The following is a 16,101-nucleotide window of genomic DNA, read 5'->3' on the forward strand; positions in this document are numbered from 1 at the left end:
CTGACCTCACTTGGCATGCCTAGGAGTTCATTGAAAGCATCATTCACCTCTGGGCATCCCCAATTTAGTTGGAAATGACACCTATAATGTTTTTCTACACTATTTGGTTCCAAAATTAAGCGCGTTTGAACATTAGACTCGGTGGACTGGCGGCCATTTTGGATTTGACCTCTCACGGTTCTCAGAGGTCAAATCTGACTTCCCGCCACATCTGAAAATAAACCTTATGGTATGCACTAACTATGTTAAAAATTTCATGCTTTTCTCATAAAATGCACGATTTTTGTGTTTATCTGCTGCACTAGTGTCCTTGTGTTTGATACTTCTGCCACCCCCCTCCCCCCAAGCCCTCTCCCTCCCACACATCTCCCTGCTCTTAAATGTTGTGTGCCCTCAAGTGTTTGTGTGCTTCCCCTTCTCTTGTCTTCCGCTCCCTCTTTTTATATATTTTGTTTGTCTGGTTGATTTGTTTGTGAAATAAATGTCAGCTCTTTCACGAGCCTCGATTCAGTATACAAAAAAAAAAAAAAAAAAAAAAAAAATTGCGAATAATATAAAACAACACACCAAGAGAAACTGGGGAAACTTAATGGACCAAGTCTTTCATGAATCGTCTTACCAGGTGCAACATTCAACTGAAGGCAATTTGTTCAGGATGCCAGTTTTAACTCACCTACTCCTAACGAAACACACCGTCATGCAATATTTAATGTAACCCGAGTCCTACTGCATACAAAACAGCAAATCCATGATATTATTCGATTTAGGTCCTATTGCTTTGGGTTTTTGTCGATTTAGAAAACGATGCTGTTCTCACGAACCAATCACATAACAACCTCATCACACCTTTTCTCCTTGGTACAACGCGTTATTCATTTACGCTTCATAGTCAGGTTCACTATGTTTTTTCGTTCAAAATTTTGGTAGATTAGCAAAACTATATATTTCTGGAATACTCAGAGCATGAGGAATCCAAAAATTAATGTTTGCATTTGCATAGACACCTTTGCGAAAATGACCCTCAGGACAGTGATGAAGATCTGTAAAAGCATATTCCTGAACGGTATCGACCGAGTCGATCCTGTGTATAGGACTTATAGTTCAATCTGATACTAACAAGGCTGCTTTCTTGCTTTATAAACCCATACCTATAACTTCAAAGGACTTGCAATATCATGTATTATGTAATACAGTTATATCACAAATATAAAGACTGAAGGAGCTATGCTCCAACGCGAGTCGGAAGGATTGACGCGACCAAAGACGGAAATTCGTCCGAGTTGCTTTATTGCACGTATCAAACTCGGGTACTCTGAAAAGCCCGTTTATCGGGCAGCAATATATATACACATTATGCCGGAGCGTTTGCCCGGGAAAAGCGAGACCGGGCATGCCCGGGCGTCAAGGGCGAGTCCTGGAAAGGCGAGTCTGGACCTGCCCGGGCATCCTGGGCGAGCCCTGGAAAGGCGAGGGCGGGCATGCCCGGGCGTCCTGGGCGAGCCCTGGAAAGGCGAGAGCGGGCATGCCCGGGCGTCCTGGAAAGGCGAGAGCGGGCATGCCCGGGCGTCCTGGGCGAGCCCTGGAAAGGCGAGAGCGGGCATGCCCGGGCATCCTGGGCGAGCCCTGGAAAGGCGAGAGCGGGCATGCCCGGGTGTCCTGGGCGAGCCCTGGAAAGACGAGTCTGGGCATGCCCGGGAAAGATGAGACCGGGTGTGCCCGGGAGGCTCGGCCGAGCCCGGGAACAGCGAGTCCGGGCATGCCCGGGAGAGGCGCGTCTGGGCCTGTCCGGGCGGCCTGGACGAGCCCGGCATGGTGATTGCTCCCTGGCCGCGTCCTTGGTAGGTGCAAGGCGATTGTGTACACCCAGCGGTAACCGCTACAAGACAATGGTTTTCAATTTCCTTTGTTTGTTGCTTTTCTATAATCCTGAGCACTATTTTGAGGCCTTTATTGGATTCCTTAACCCAGAAAACATAGGATTAGCATATTTAATTAAGTTTCTAGGTTGACTAGAAGCCGAGATCGCGCAAAATATGTATTTTATGGCGGCCATTTTGAAAATCCAAAATGGCGGCCATGCAGGTGTCTGTGCAAATGCCAACATTGATTTTCGGATTCTCCATGCTCTGATGATTCCAAAAATGTACAGGTTTGCTAATCTCCCAAAATTTTGAACGAAATTATATTTGTTAACATAGTGAACCTGACTATCACACTTATAAACTTATGATGCAATGTTTTGCCAAAACATGGATTGTATATGTGCAAATTTTGAGGAAAGAAAGGACATATATATTTATTACATGTACAAAACATAAGGGGATGTGAACACCTTTTTCTCCAATTCCTAGAAGCCTCAGGTTCATCAGCACTATACGCGGTGCCCATTCTATTCCCCATTTAATCCTATATCCCTCCAACCTCCTTCTTCCCCAATTTTTAGTCATTCAACGACAATCAAAAGAATGAGGATGTGGTTGGGGTGGGAGAGGAGGATGGGGAGCGGCTGTGCGACGGAATGAGAATGAGCACTCGTGCAAACGTCTCGTCTCCTTTCTCTTACAATGCACTGAGAACTGTGTCCATCAAAACGATCTCCAAGGGTGCTCCTGGAACAGCAAAGTTTGCAAAAAGCAAAACTCCAGTGACAAGCAGATCATGATGGGATGCACCTGGAAATAGGTGTAAGAGATTGTGTCAAGTAATCGTACACAGTGCCTTCAGAAAGTATTTAGACCGCTTGATGTTTTGTACACCGCTCCTTTCCTATGCCATCTCCAGGCGCTGCGTGACGTCATTACTGGGCACCGAAGGGGGCCCGACAATGACACACGCTGAAAGGGAGTACTCAGTTTTCACTCCGGTTGTTTGTTACCCTGCGCTTGCGAAGCGAAAAGCATGCTTAAGCATTCAGTTAAGTACGTGTGCCGTACGTACATGTGTCGTGTCTGCATTTTTAAAATTCATTTTCTCGGCAACCGTTGGTCCCATTGACACGAAATTTTACCATAGGAGCGCCTCCGCCTGTAGAAATTATTTATTCAGAATTATGACGTCATACGTCACGTGGTACAGACGCCATCTTTGAAAAACGTTACACCTCTATATCTCCCAAACCGATCAATGGGAAAAATGGAAACATGGCTCATTGTCAAGTACTCACCATGGGGAATAAGATATGTTGATGATGATATCATCGGTGCCTTAATTATGACGTCATAATTCTACAAGTACAACGCTTGATCTGATCAGTATTTAAAAAAAATTCCTCTGCAACTGTATTCCGATTGGCACGAAATTTTCAGAATATGAGCGGCTCGTCCTGTGGAATCTTTAAAATGATAATTATGACGTCATAGGTCACGTGGTTTTGAATGGTCATTTTTAAGGTATTGAAATGTACAAAAAATGCGAACAAAGCTGTTTTCCGGACAAGACCAGACAAGAGTCTTCTCCAATGGCACCGGCACTACGAAAACAACATGTTTGCACTCTTTCATCTCCAACTGCTTATCTTTTATGGCCTGTGTTGAAATTAAACAGATGCTTCACCATGCTCATGGGCGCAAACTTGCCTCAAATCCCTGACCCCTCGTCTGGCCGCTCATCCTTTAGTTCGACTCCTCGAGACGCAGGAGACTTCCTTTGTTCCAGAAAGACTATAAAAGGATTGAAATTCAACAGAGTCGGGCAGAAGTTTTGCTTGAGTCGTTGTATTGAGTATGTGTATTGTTACTTTGTTGTATAATTAAGTAAATCTTCTCCAGATAATAAATCTTCAATACTTGTTCCTAGTGTGTGTAGACATTCGTTCTCTGTGCACCCACGACAGCATCATTTTTGTTTAGGGATGCGATCAAAGATGGCCGACTGGCAGCCATTTTAGTTGTAGAAAAAACAGGTGTCGAACACGTCCTCAACCATTTCTCAGACATGCATTTACCGATCCTCTTCAAACTTTGCACACATATAATGAATGATCGCTTACATATGCGCCTCGTGTTTTTTCGAGATCAGATCCGAGATTGCCGACTGGTGGCCATTTTGTTACTTCAACGTGTCCCCAACCATTTCTTGGACATGCATGGACCATTTTTGTTCAGTCTTGGCACAAAGACAATACATGAGTATGCATATGCAAAATAATTTTTTTGTAATCCGAATAAAGATGGCCAACTGACAACCTTTAACTCCGTACAGCAAAATTACTAAAACCACGGTGGCTATGTCTTTTTCTCCTTGTTCAACATAGCAGCCATTTAATAATTTTCCATAGTCACTTCCTTTGCCTGGCCTCAGTTATAGCCTCAATACTGAAGACCCAAAGGACCCCAAAGACCCAAAAGAATGAAAAGAACCTGAAGACCCAATGGACCCCAAAGACCCAAAAGACCCCGAGGATCCAAAAGACCCAAATGACAAAGAGGACCCCAAATACCCCAATGACTCAGAAGACCCCAAGGACTATGAAGACCCAAAATACCCCAAAGACCCAAAATATCCCAAAGACCCAAAGGACCCCAAAGACCCAAAAGACCCTGAAGACACCATCGACCAAATAAACCCTAAACACCCAAAATACCCAAAGACCCAAAATTCACTGTAGACTGTTAAAGACACAAAAGACCATAAAGGCCCAAAAGACAGAAAAGTCATTGAAAACACAATTGACCCCAAACACCCAAAACACCCCGAGACCTAAAAGACCCTGAAGACTTTTAAATACCCAAAAGACCACAAATACCCAAAAGACACTGAAGATCCCAAATACCCCAAAGACTCAAAAGACTGAAAAGACCCCAAGACCCTTAAAGACCCAAAAGACCCCAAAGACCCAACATACCCCAAATACTATGAAAGACCCAAAAGACCACAAAGATGCAAAAGACCCCCAAAAGACCCTGAAGGCCCAAAAGAACACCAAAGACCCTTAAATATTCAGAAAACCCAAAATACCCCAAATATCCAAAAGAGCCCAAAGACCCTTAAATATCCAGAAGACCCAAAATACCCAAAATACCCCAAAGACCACAATACCCAAAAGACAACAAAAACGCAAAAGGCCCTGAAGACCCAAAAAACACCAAATACCCAAAACACTGCAAAGACCCCAAGATCTTAAATACCCAAAAGACCACCAAGACCCAAAAGACCATGAAGATCCAAAGACCCCAAAAACCCATAAATACCCAGAAGACCCAAAAGACCATGAAAACTCAAAATACCCCGAATATCCAAAAGATTCAAAAGACCCAGAAGACCCTTAAATACCTCAAGGACCCAAAATATCTCAAAGACTCTTAAAGACCGAAAAGACCCCAAAGACCAAAAAGACCCAAAAAACCCAAAAGACCCCAGAGACCCAAAATATCCCAAATACCCCCAAAAAAATCGAAAAGACCCAGAAGACCAAAAAGTCCCTGAAAACCCAAAATACCCCGAAGACCCTTAACAAAAGAAACAGAACCAAACAATCAAAAACACCAAAAAGACCCTCAAAGACCCTGAAGACCCAGTGGAACCCAAAGACCCAAATTACCCCAAAGACCCAAAAGGCCCTGAAGACCACAAAGACCCAAAATACCCCAAGAATCCAAATGACCCCAATGACTTAGAAGACCCTAAGGACTCTGAAGACCCAAAATACCCCAAAGACCCAAAATACCCCAAAGATCCAAAGGACCCCAAAGACACAAAAGACTGAAAAGACCCTGAAGACCCAATGGACCCCAAGGACCCTGAAGACCCAAAATACCCTGAGGATCCAAAATACCCAAAACAACCCCAAGGACCCAAATGACAAAGAGGACCCAAAATACCCCAATAGCTCAGAAGACCCCCAAGGACTCTGAAAATCCAAAATACCCCGAAAACCCAAAAGACCAAAAAGACCCAATGGGCCCAAAATACCCCAAAGACCCAAAATACGTTGAAGACCCAAAATACCCGAAACACCCAAAAGACTGAAAAGACCTGAAAGACCAAATGGACCCCAAATACCCAAAATTTTGGGAGGACCCCAAAATCCTAAGACCTCAAAGACCCAGAAGACCCCATAGACCAAATAAACCCTAAACACCCAAAATATCCAAAGACCCAAAATTCCCTGTAGACTGTTGAAGACACAAAAGACCATAAATGCCCAAAAGACAGAAAAGTCATTGAAAACCCAATTGACCCCATACACCCAAAACACCCCAAAGACCCAAAACACCCCAAAGACTCTTAAATACCCAAAAGACCACAAATACCCAAAAGACACTGAAGACCCCAAATTCCCCAAAGACCAAAAGACTGAAAAGACCCCAAGACCCTTAAATACCTCAAGGACCCCAAATATCTCGAAGACCCTTAAAGACTGAAAAGACCCAAAAGAAGAGTAATTATGTCTCTTACATTGGAATTGCAGACGGTGGCTTGCAAACCGAGCCTCAAGGTCGGTTTATGGAAGCGTTTTTTTATTTATCTCAAGAAATACAAGGCACAGGGAGGTGACATTCGCTGAACGTGACGTGCAAAGTGCGCAGAGTAAAACGAGTGTTCATTTACGTCTGTAGGATGTCTAATAATAAAGATGATATGAGCACCCCTGACACGAGGCCCAGACTTCGGCATGCTCACGCCGCTGCACCGTCAAAAACTGTTCCAACCCGTCATTTTTGACGGGCTTTATACTCGTGTATATATTTAATCATCGTTCCTGCCAAAGATAACACAACGTGATCATAAATTGCATCACGACACTCGCCTCCAGGCCTGGGTTCTAATCCTGGGTTCTAATCCTGGGTTCTAATCCAGACCCAGCGATATCCTGTCCCACGTTAAGCTGGATGTCCCATCTGCTCGCATTAGTTGGTGGACGTTAAAGACCCCACGGTGTAGGCGAAGAGTAGGCGAGCCAACTCCGCCATTACTGCTGGGAAGGCAATGGCAAACTACCCAGTACAACCCTTAACAAGAAACTGCTTCGGCAGTCCTGCACCTGCCTCTGGATAGAACAGCAGAATACAAAAATACGAATTCAGGACAAAAACACACGACTCAAAGCATTTGTCTTCACCAGCGTTTTGTACAATTTGCTCCAAGGTTGTTGTGGCTTGAGTCACATTTATAACGTTGAAAACCCACGTTGCTTGTAAGCAACCATTACAAATGCTTGAATTCCTTCTGAAAGCGTCTTTGTTCAAGGTATAATGTAATATTGGCACACTGAAAAAACTTGGCAAGCTTTCATTCATTGTAAGATGTTTTTCAACTTGGGTTGACAAGTGTATTCTTTTCAAGATGATATAATACACTTTTGTACATGCAGTTCTATGCAAATTTTGTTCATGCAGCTTTGTACATGCAGCTCTTGTTAAAGTGGACATCTCTCTGACCATTCTCAGAGAGCCTCCTCAGCGTCGACGAGTCTGCCATTTCACTAAGGCCAACTGGCAAGGTCTTCAAGCATCCATCAATCATTTGGACTAGTCTCCCATCTCTACCGCCTCTGACATCAACTCATTCTGGGAATTCTTCCAAAATAAATTGCTCTCTCTCAGGCACAGATTTATCCCATCTCGTCTTCAGTTGTCATACCCTTCCTCCCGTCCATGGTACACGGAATCTTGTGGTGAGGCTATTGCCCAGAAACAACTTGCCTTCGTCTCCTGGAAAGCAAATCCAACGGAAGGAAATCTCATTTCCTTTCACAAAGCCTGAAACAAGTGTGTGTCCACCCTCAGGAGAGCCAGGAAACAATATCTCTCCACTCTCAAGACCGATCTCTCAAACCTGTCTACCTCTTCCAAATCCTGGTGGCGTCTGGTCACATCTGTTTCTGGTGTTTGTTTCCCCTCCATCCCCTCCCTTGCCTCAAACGGCTACACAGCTGACTCCGAGAGCTAACATTAATCACAAAAAGACAAACTGACACATAAAACATAAGATAAAGGGAGCGGGAGACAAGATGGGGAGAGAGAGGGAAGCACACAAGTACAACATTCGAGAGCAGGGACATCGGGAAATCTGTGGGAGGGAGAGGGCTTGGGGGGAGGAGGCACGGTAAGGGGGGGGGGGATTGGAGAGGTATAAAACACATGGACATTGCTCGGACTTCCAGGAAAGAAGTAGGAATTTCCAAAAAGTGGATCTGGGGTGAATTGACGGAGATAGAAAAGATCAAGGTTTTGGATGGGGGAAGATAAGAGATGGTGGTGAACAGCTGTTTTAAAGACCTGGAGGGAGGAGTGGGATTGAAGAGAGTGTGGGAGTTTGTTCCAGAGGCGTGAGAAAAGAGGAATGAAAGAGTGAAGGTGAGCAGAGAGTCTTGATTTTGGCAGTTTCACCATAAGAGGGTTGGCAGATCTTGTGCGACTTGTAGGAATATTTTGGGGACAGAGCCCAGAGAGAGCTGGGGGAGCAAGGCTGGAGAGGAGTCGGTAGAAGACAGAAAGACCACCAACCTTCCTGCGGTGAGAGAGGGAAAGGCCCTCAGAATCAGCTTCATCATGGGAGATTCCAATGATTCTGAAAGCTTTGGTTTCAACAGCGTGAAGCCGAGCTGGGTGTGAGGCAGGAGCACCAGCCCAGAGGGGAGGGCAGTATTCCATTGAGCCTTATCGTGCATAAAGATGATTCCTGGACCATGTTGTTGAAGGTTGGACAACACATGTTGCTGTAAGATGTCATCAATGTATCGATCTCGATCCACCATCAGATTGCCATGGATATGGATTAAGTTGGCATGAAATTTCACCCCACATCAGGACACTTCCACATCCAAACTGTGCAGCTCTTTTCTGGACACAGACAGGGGCATATTGCGAATTGCGTCTTCCCTAGACCCATGCGCGCGAGCCATCACGTCTTTCAAGGAGAAACTTGGATTTGACACAGAACACTTGTTCATTGTCTCCACGTTCACCGGACAGACGTTCAACCTTAGACACTGGACAGGATGACGGTCCCGGATCCCTTCATCGCGGAAACGCCACAAGATGGTGTTGACACTTATCCTGCGAATTCCAGGGTATGTGTTTGCTGTGCTCTGTGCAGTTTGAAATCGATTGCGTCGATGGGTCATGGTATTGTCCTGCCATGTCCACTTATTGGCATATCTTTTGTTGATCCAATGATGCTTGAGAATGTCTTTTGAGGTCATAAAGTGTACCTTTCCTCACATTGAAGAGCCTTACAACATGGCTGATGGGAGACCCTGCTTGAAGGTGTCCAAGTATTTCATTGCCCTCATTTTCTGGCAGACACAGCATTGTAATGAATTGTTAAATAATGCAATCAATGTGTTTTCTGAAAGATCCACATGCTGGTGTCTCAGAAAGATTCTCGAATTTGCTCAGAAAACCTAATGATGACCTCCTATCGTGTCATGCGACCTCGTATCACCTCCAAAAACCTAATGGTGCACGACTTGCAAGTGCTGAATGGTATTGCTTGTGGCAACTAGAACGGTACTCAGTAGAGCACGTACCTCCGCCAGGCTGAAGTTTGCCTTTTGTATCCACTGATAGGCCGGATCTGGATCTGGACCTGAAACAAAATCTAATTGGCTCGTTCTTATCGCCTACCCAAATCATCCACCAAGTTTTGTCATAATCTGTCCACAAATTGAAATATCATGATATGTATTGTTTTTAGCCCCTTCTCTAAATGGTGAAAAATTACTTTTAAAATTCAAAAATTCTTGTATCTTCAAAAAAATCTGGATCTTCACCAAAATATATAATCAATTTGTCCTTACAGACAGGCGTGAAAAGGAAGCCGACATCCATCTTCAACGGCCTAGGTAATTACGCTACATGGAAACTTGCAATCAGGTAGGTGTTCTGCACATCCCTCGTGCCAAAAAGGCACTTGCAATGAACACTGGAACAGTCCTTCAATAATTACATTCTCAATTCTACACGTTCCGTATTTTATGGTGAAGAGTGAAGAACATGAAACTTCCTTTTCTCAATTCCTTCCATTTCTCAATCTTAACGTTCTCATTATAGACTCATCCAGCACTCCCAGGTCCCTTTCATTGTGTGTTCAATATGCAGGTAAACACTTGCCAGAGGTATTGGAGTGGTATTTTGAATATCAAGACATTTGAAAATGATGATACCAATGGTGTAGGTTTCGATGTTTTGCGTTTTGCAATGTCACTGCGATGGTCACTGGGAGACAAATAGGTGCGACAAATACAAGGTGCCATCAATGTAAGCTCAGCAAACCTGAGAGCATGCCAAAAAGATACTCAGACATCATTGTGTTTGTGCAAATTGACGGAGAAAATGCATCTGACTTCAATATCTTACTATAATTCACCAAATGTCCGTCTGTCTGTCCGTCCGTCCGTCCGTTCCCAGGTACCGCAAAAATGGCTGAAACGATCGCAACAAAATTTTGGGTGGGTAATCATGGGACCCCATGGAGTAAAATAGGCTATATTGTTTTTCCAATTTTACAATTTTTCAGTTTTTCCAAACACGATGGAATAATATTTACCGATATGACCAGTGATGTGGCTTTGATTGAAATTCTACAAATACTGTTTAGATTTTGATGATTTGCGTGTGATATGATTTAACGGATGTTTATATAAATCGTTTAAAATTAAAAAGCCTTCAATTTCTGATATTTTGCCTTTTCATTTGGGCCTCCCAATTGAAGCCCCGCCCAAAGGGTACCGTTGCTTGTAAATTAAATGTGGGAATTAAACCTGGATAGATATACATTTCACATTCGGATGAACTTGTTTGGAGAAAAGTGCAAAATGCCTGTAAGGTTATCCTCTTCATTTAATTAAAACTTTCAAACCTGATGGCGCCTTGTTTTGCAAAAAGTCACTATCGATGACAATCCGTGAGATTAACTATGGGGCCGTTGTGCTGTATATTATTAATTGAATTATCCTTCCGTCTATAAGTTATTCAATCTTCTCTCGAACGTCCGTCATGAAATTAACCCATCAACGCAGGTCGGCAGGGAATCCGACTATAGTATATCGTGAGCTTCCTTGGCTTCCTTTGGGATTAAAGATTCTGCACCATTAGTAGTCAATTGTTTGTACATTTGATTCGGTTTCTCGATTTATTTGTTACTCCCTACATTATAATCTCTATAAACGTGTGTTCTATTGAGAAGCCCCTAATTTTGACGCATCGGTACGCATTGTCGGATCGTTTCCAGCAGGGAATTTAACCCAGACAAACAATATTGGCATATACAGCTATCGGGGATGCCTCATCACGGTGGTTGTACTGCCCAACGCAAGACGGGGGACAAATCTTCCCTGCTGCCCGGATTTGTCAGGGCAGGGCAGTCACGGTCAGAGAGCCGATCGGTCCCCATGGACCGGCCATTTTGTTTCTCTGTTTCTGTTTCTTTCTTTCTTTCACTCTCTTTCTCTCTCTCTCTCTCTCTCTCTCTCTCTCTCTCTCTCTCTCTCGCCCCCTGCAGGCCGTTTGTGGCGTCATGGCGGCTGTGAGCATCTGCTCTGTGTTGTGGTGAGTCCGTTGTGAGATTTCCTCCTCTCCTGCCCTCCCCTGCCCCCCCCCTCCCTCTCCTTTTCCATCTTGTGTGCTTTGGCATTTTGTTTTCATCCGTTCTACACCTTTGTCTTCAAGAGAGAGAGGATTGAGAGCGGGCCTATTTTGGGTGCGGCCTACTGGCTTTGGCGGCGCTTTGTAAGCCATTTTTGTGCTTATAATGCACGTTTATTATTTACTTTAGTTCGATTATTTAGGTTTGATACCTTCTTGTCCGGTTCGGACAAGTGGGGGGAGGGGGAGGGGAAATTCGCTGGTATGGCGAATACACGCTCTCGTTACGAGGCGTTCGAAAATTTAACGCGTAAGCATGCATTCGCATGTGTTCCGCCCGAAGGAGCTCCTACTGAGGACATTATTCTTGCCGTGGGATCCATCATAGGAGACGGAAATGTTCGAGCGGCATCACGTATGAACCAGAAATTTGTTGTCTTCGTGTCAGAAGAAAAGCTCGTTCATGACGTCGGTAGTACCGGTCTAACCATAAAAGGGGGTCATTATATTACGGTATCCCCTATGGATACGCCAGCTACCAAGATAACAATATCCAACGTACCACCGTTTATGCCAGGCGAGAAACTCCGATCCGTTCTGTCTCGTTACGGTAAAATTGTCTCCCGAATCTCAATGATTCCGCTCGGGTGTCGCAGCGATCGTGTCAAACACGTAATGAGCTTTCGGAGGCAGGTGTACATGATTCTCCCGGATCGCGGAGCCGATACAGGTTTAAACATAATTATCCTTTAAAGTATCGATGGACGATCGGGAATACCACATGTATGCTTCCTCAGCCTCCTTAACATGCTCTAATTGTGGAGATTTCGGACACGTTAAAAGGTTTTGTCCTAAGACCTCTTGTCCAAAGTGTGGTGAATCGGGACATAACAAAAGAGATTGTAAAAAGGCCAATCCCTCCACCGCGCCTTCTGACACCCCGACCGTGCTCTCTGACACCCGGACCGTATCTCCTGTCACCCGGACCGTATCTCCTGTCACCCCTACCGTACCTTCCGTCACCCGGACCGTATCTCCTGTCACCCCTACCGTACCTTCCGTCACCCGGACCGTATCTCCTGTCACCTCTACCGTACCTTCCGTCACCCGGACCGTACCTTCTGACATCCCGACCGTACTTTCTGACACCCCGACCGTACCTTCTGACATCCCGACCGTACCTTCTGACGCCCCGACCGTACCTTCTGACACCCCGATTGAGTTGTCTGACACACCGGTGCTCTCCGATTCCAATGTGATGACACCCACCAATGTGACTGACACAACTAGCATTGCCCCCTTTCCCGAACCCATGAATGAAGAATCCATAGTGTATTCTAAAAAGCGAAGAGCACCAGTGCTAAGCAATTTCGCTGGTGCTGCAAAGAGGGCGGTCATGGGCGGCACCATTCCCGGTGCACATGTGTTCGAGCGTCCCTCTGACATTCCCTCACTAACTGAGTATATGAATACCGTTGCCAACGATACCAGTGAGTCTCATTATGCAAATGAGCCGAAAAATATAATTTGTACCTCTCACCTGGAAGTTTCCGTGTGCGAAACCTCCAGTGAAATTACTCCCATTTCCGAGCTGGGGAATGGTTTTCCGCTTGTTTCCCCTTTAAATACTGAGCAGACTATGGATTCAATAAACGTTCCCACTTTACAAACGGGGCCGGTAAATCTGAGTTTGCTGGGATCTCAAACCCAAGCTCCAACCCCAGATACAAATATCCACCAAAGTGTTAACGAGTGCTCTCGGGAACACCTTGGGAAACTTGTGAAGGTGCCTCCAGACAAGACGGGGGGGAAGCGGGTAATACCCCAGAACCTGACGATATGTTATCTAACGTGTCTGAGTCCGAGGATGACATTGAGGCAACCGAGCTGTCACAATTGGTGACAGGTCACTCGCAGGTATCCCCTCAACTCATTTTTACCTTCCTTAACGAAACGTATCGTCACCGTAACATCGTAATTAAAGACTATTTCCCTGACGTGGCAGCATTCATTTGCACCGCAAAGTCAATAATCAAAGCGCATGAGGATTTTGACCAGACGAGATCTCAATTCCACAGATTAAGAAAGTTTGTTACTCGAGCAGGTACGGAGTGTTCCCAAGCACAGGTCGATTTCATTGACACGGAATGAAAAATATCTCCCTTGCGGCCTTAAATATGAATGGTGGGGGTGCAAGTCACCTCCGTCAGGCCCAAGTTAAAAACTTGTTTGATCGTAAAAAGGCAAATGTTATTTTACTGCAAGAGACCCACATCACACCTAACATGGAACATGACTGGTGCCAAACTTTTAAAGGACAATGCTATTTTAGCAATCTGTCAGCCTCATCTGCTGGGGTTGGGTTTTTTCTGAAGCCAGGTCTAGCTTTCGAGTCTTGCTATTTTCATGGTCATAAAAGGCCAGCTTATTTCCCCTCAGATAGTACACCAAAACTTCCGCTGCACCATTTTTAACGTGTACGCACCCAGTGAGAGCAGGGATCGAAAGGCCTTTTTCACCTCTATGATAAATCACCTGAAATCAGTTGATCTCGACCAATGTGTGTGCATTGATGGTGACTTTAATAATTGCACCTTTGACCCTTCGAAGGACAGAAATTCTGCAGAACCTCACCCCGAGTCCCATGCGGACCTATCCCGTTTCTTTAAGACGGCCGGTCTACTGGATGTTTGGCGATTGCATCACCCCAACATAGCCCAGTATACCTGGTGTCGATGTGCCAATGGCCAGGTGTCTTCGGCAAGATTCGACCGCTGGTACATTAATGTACCCTTTAGGAACGTCGCGGTCTCTTCAGGTTGTTTTCCGTCATTGTTTTCAGACCACCATATGGTAACCTTAGATCTTTCTTTTCCTCGACCCACATGCAGAAATAGTTACTGGAAGTTTAACGTTAAACTGTTAGAAGATAGTTTATTTACAGACTCCTTTCGTGATTTCTGGGCTGAAATGAGTACAAAAAAAATCTTCTTTCTCCTCAATTAGTCTTTGGTGGGACAACCTAAAGGCCCAAATTCGAGTATTTTGGCAACAATTTAATTCACACTGCACCAATGTAAAACATAACACGATGGCTTGCTTAGAAGCAGATATCTTAAGGTTAGAGGGCAAGCTGGTCAATGAGAGCAACGCAGGGAACTATCGGTTGCTACTCGAGAAGAAGGCCCAATTAAGGGATTTGATCCATGAAAAAGCAGCGGGCACACTGGTTAGGCTAAGAATACAGAATATCAAGGTTTCAGATACCCCGACTAAGTCTTTCTTTCATCTAGAAACTGTAGATAAACCAACACGACATATCTTCGGTTTTGGACCCAGGAGGGAACATCCTTACTAATCCAAGTGATATAAGATTAAAAGTAATCGATTTCTTTTCTGATCTTTTCAAAGCCAAAACGGTTTCTCATGAAATGATGAATGTTTTGACCTCTCATCTTCCTTCTGTGACTGAGGCCCAACGTCTAGAACTGGATGCTCCAATTACCCATCTAGAGTTAACCGGCGCACTTGCTGAGATGGAGTCGGGAAAGGCCCCAGGCATCGATGGCCTATCCGCCGAATTTTTTTTGGCATTCTGGGACATTTTGGGCCCAGAGCTGCTCAACATTCTGGATGCATCTCTTTTATCCAGAGAATTACCGCTCAGTTTTAGAAGAGCAGTACTCTGCCTGCTACCCAAGACTGGCGATCTCCGACACCTGTCAAACTGGCGTCCGATCTCTTTGTTGTGCACGGATTACAAACTGTCTTCCAAGGTCCTTGCGAACCGGTTGAAGACAGTTATTGGTGATCTGGTGTCACCTGATCAAAGTTGCAGCATCCCTGGTAGATCCATCTACGACAACATATTCCTAATCAGAGATTTGTTAACCGGTAAATGTGTCAAAGAGGATTTTGGATTGGTGTTTCTCGACCTTGCAAAGGCCTTTGATAGAATTGATCATAAGTTTTTGTGTCATGTGTTACAAGCTTGCAGGCTCGGTGCTAATTTTAGAGCCTACGTAGCTTTGTTATATGCAAACATCTCCAGCTTGATCAAAGTTAACAACGAATTTTGCCCACCCATAAAGGTTCAGAGAGGGGTAAGGCTAGGTAGTCCACTTTCAGGTCTATTATTTGCCCTCGCCTTGGGACCTCTCTTAATCGCCCTCAGAAAGGACATCCCTGGACTTGTTCTTTCTCCAGGACACCCACCTTTGACCCTGTCTGCATATGCCGACGACCTATGTGTCATCATAAAAAGAAAATGCGACAGTGACGCCTTGGCGAAGTGTTTGTTGGACTTCAACCTTGCCTCATCATTAAGATGCAATTGGGGGAAAAGCAAGGCTCTATGGTTCCCTTTTCCCAACAATGACTTACCTGTGCCACCGTTATTACCACCACCACCCCTTCCTGCAGAGCTAGTGTGGGCAAACGATGGCATCAAGTATTTGGGCGTCTTCCTCGGTCCTCCTCAGTATGTCCAGAACAATTGGGAGAGGGTCATTGACCAGGTGGATAAGCGTTTGAGCCGATGGAAAAGAGTTCTACCCCACCTTTCCTATAAAGG

The sequence above is a fragment of the Myxine glutinosa genome, chromosome 12, assembly GCF_964187855.1.
Source record: "Myxine glutinosa chromosome 12, kmMyxGlut1.1, whole genome shotgun sequence".
In the NCBI taxonomy this organism is placed as follows: Eukaryota; Metazoa; Chordata; class Myxini; order Myxiniformes; family Myxinidae; genus Myxine; species Myxine glutinosa.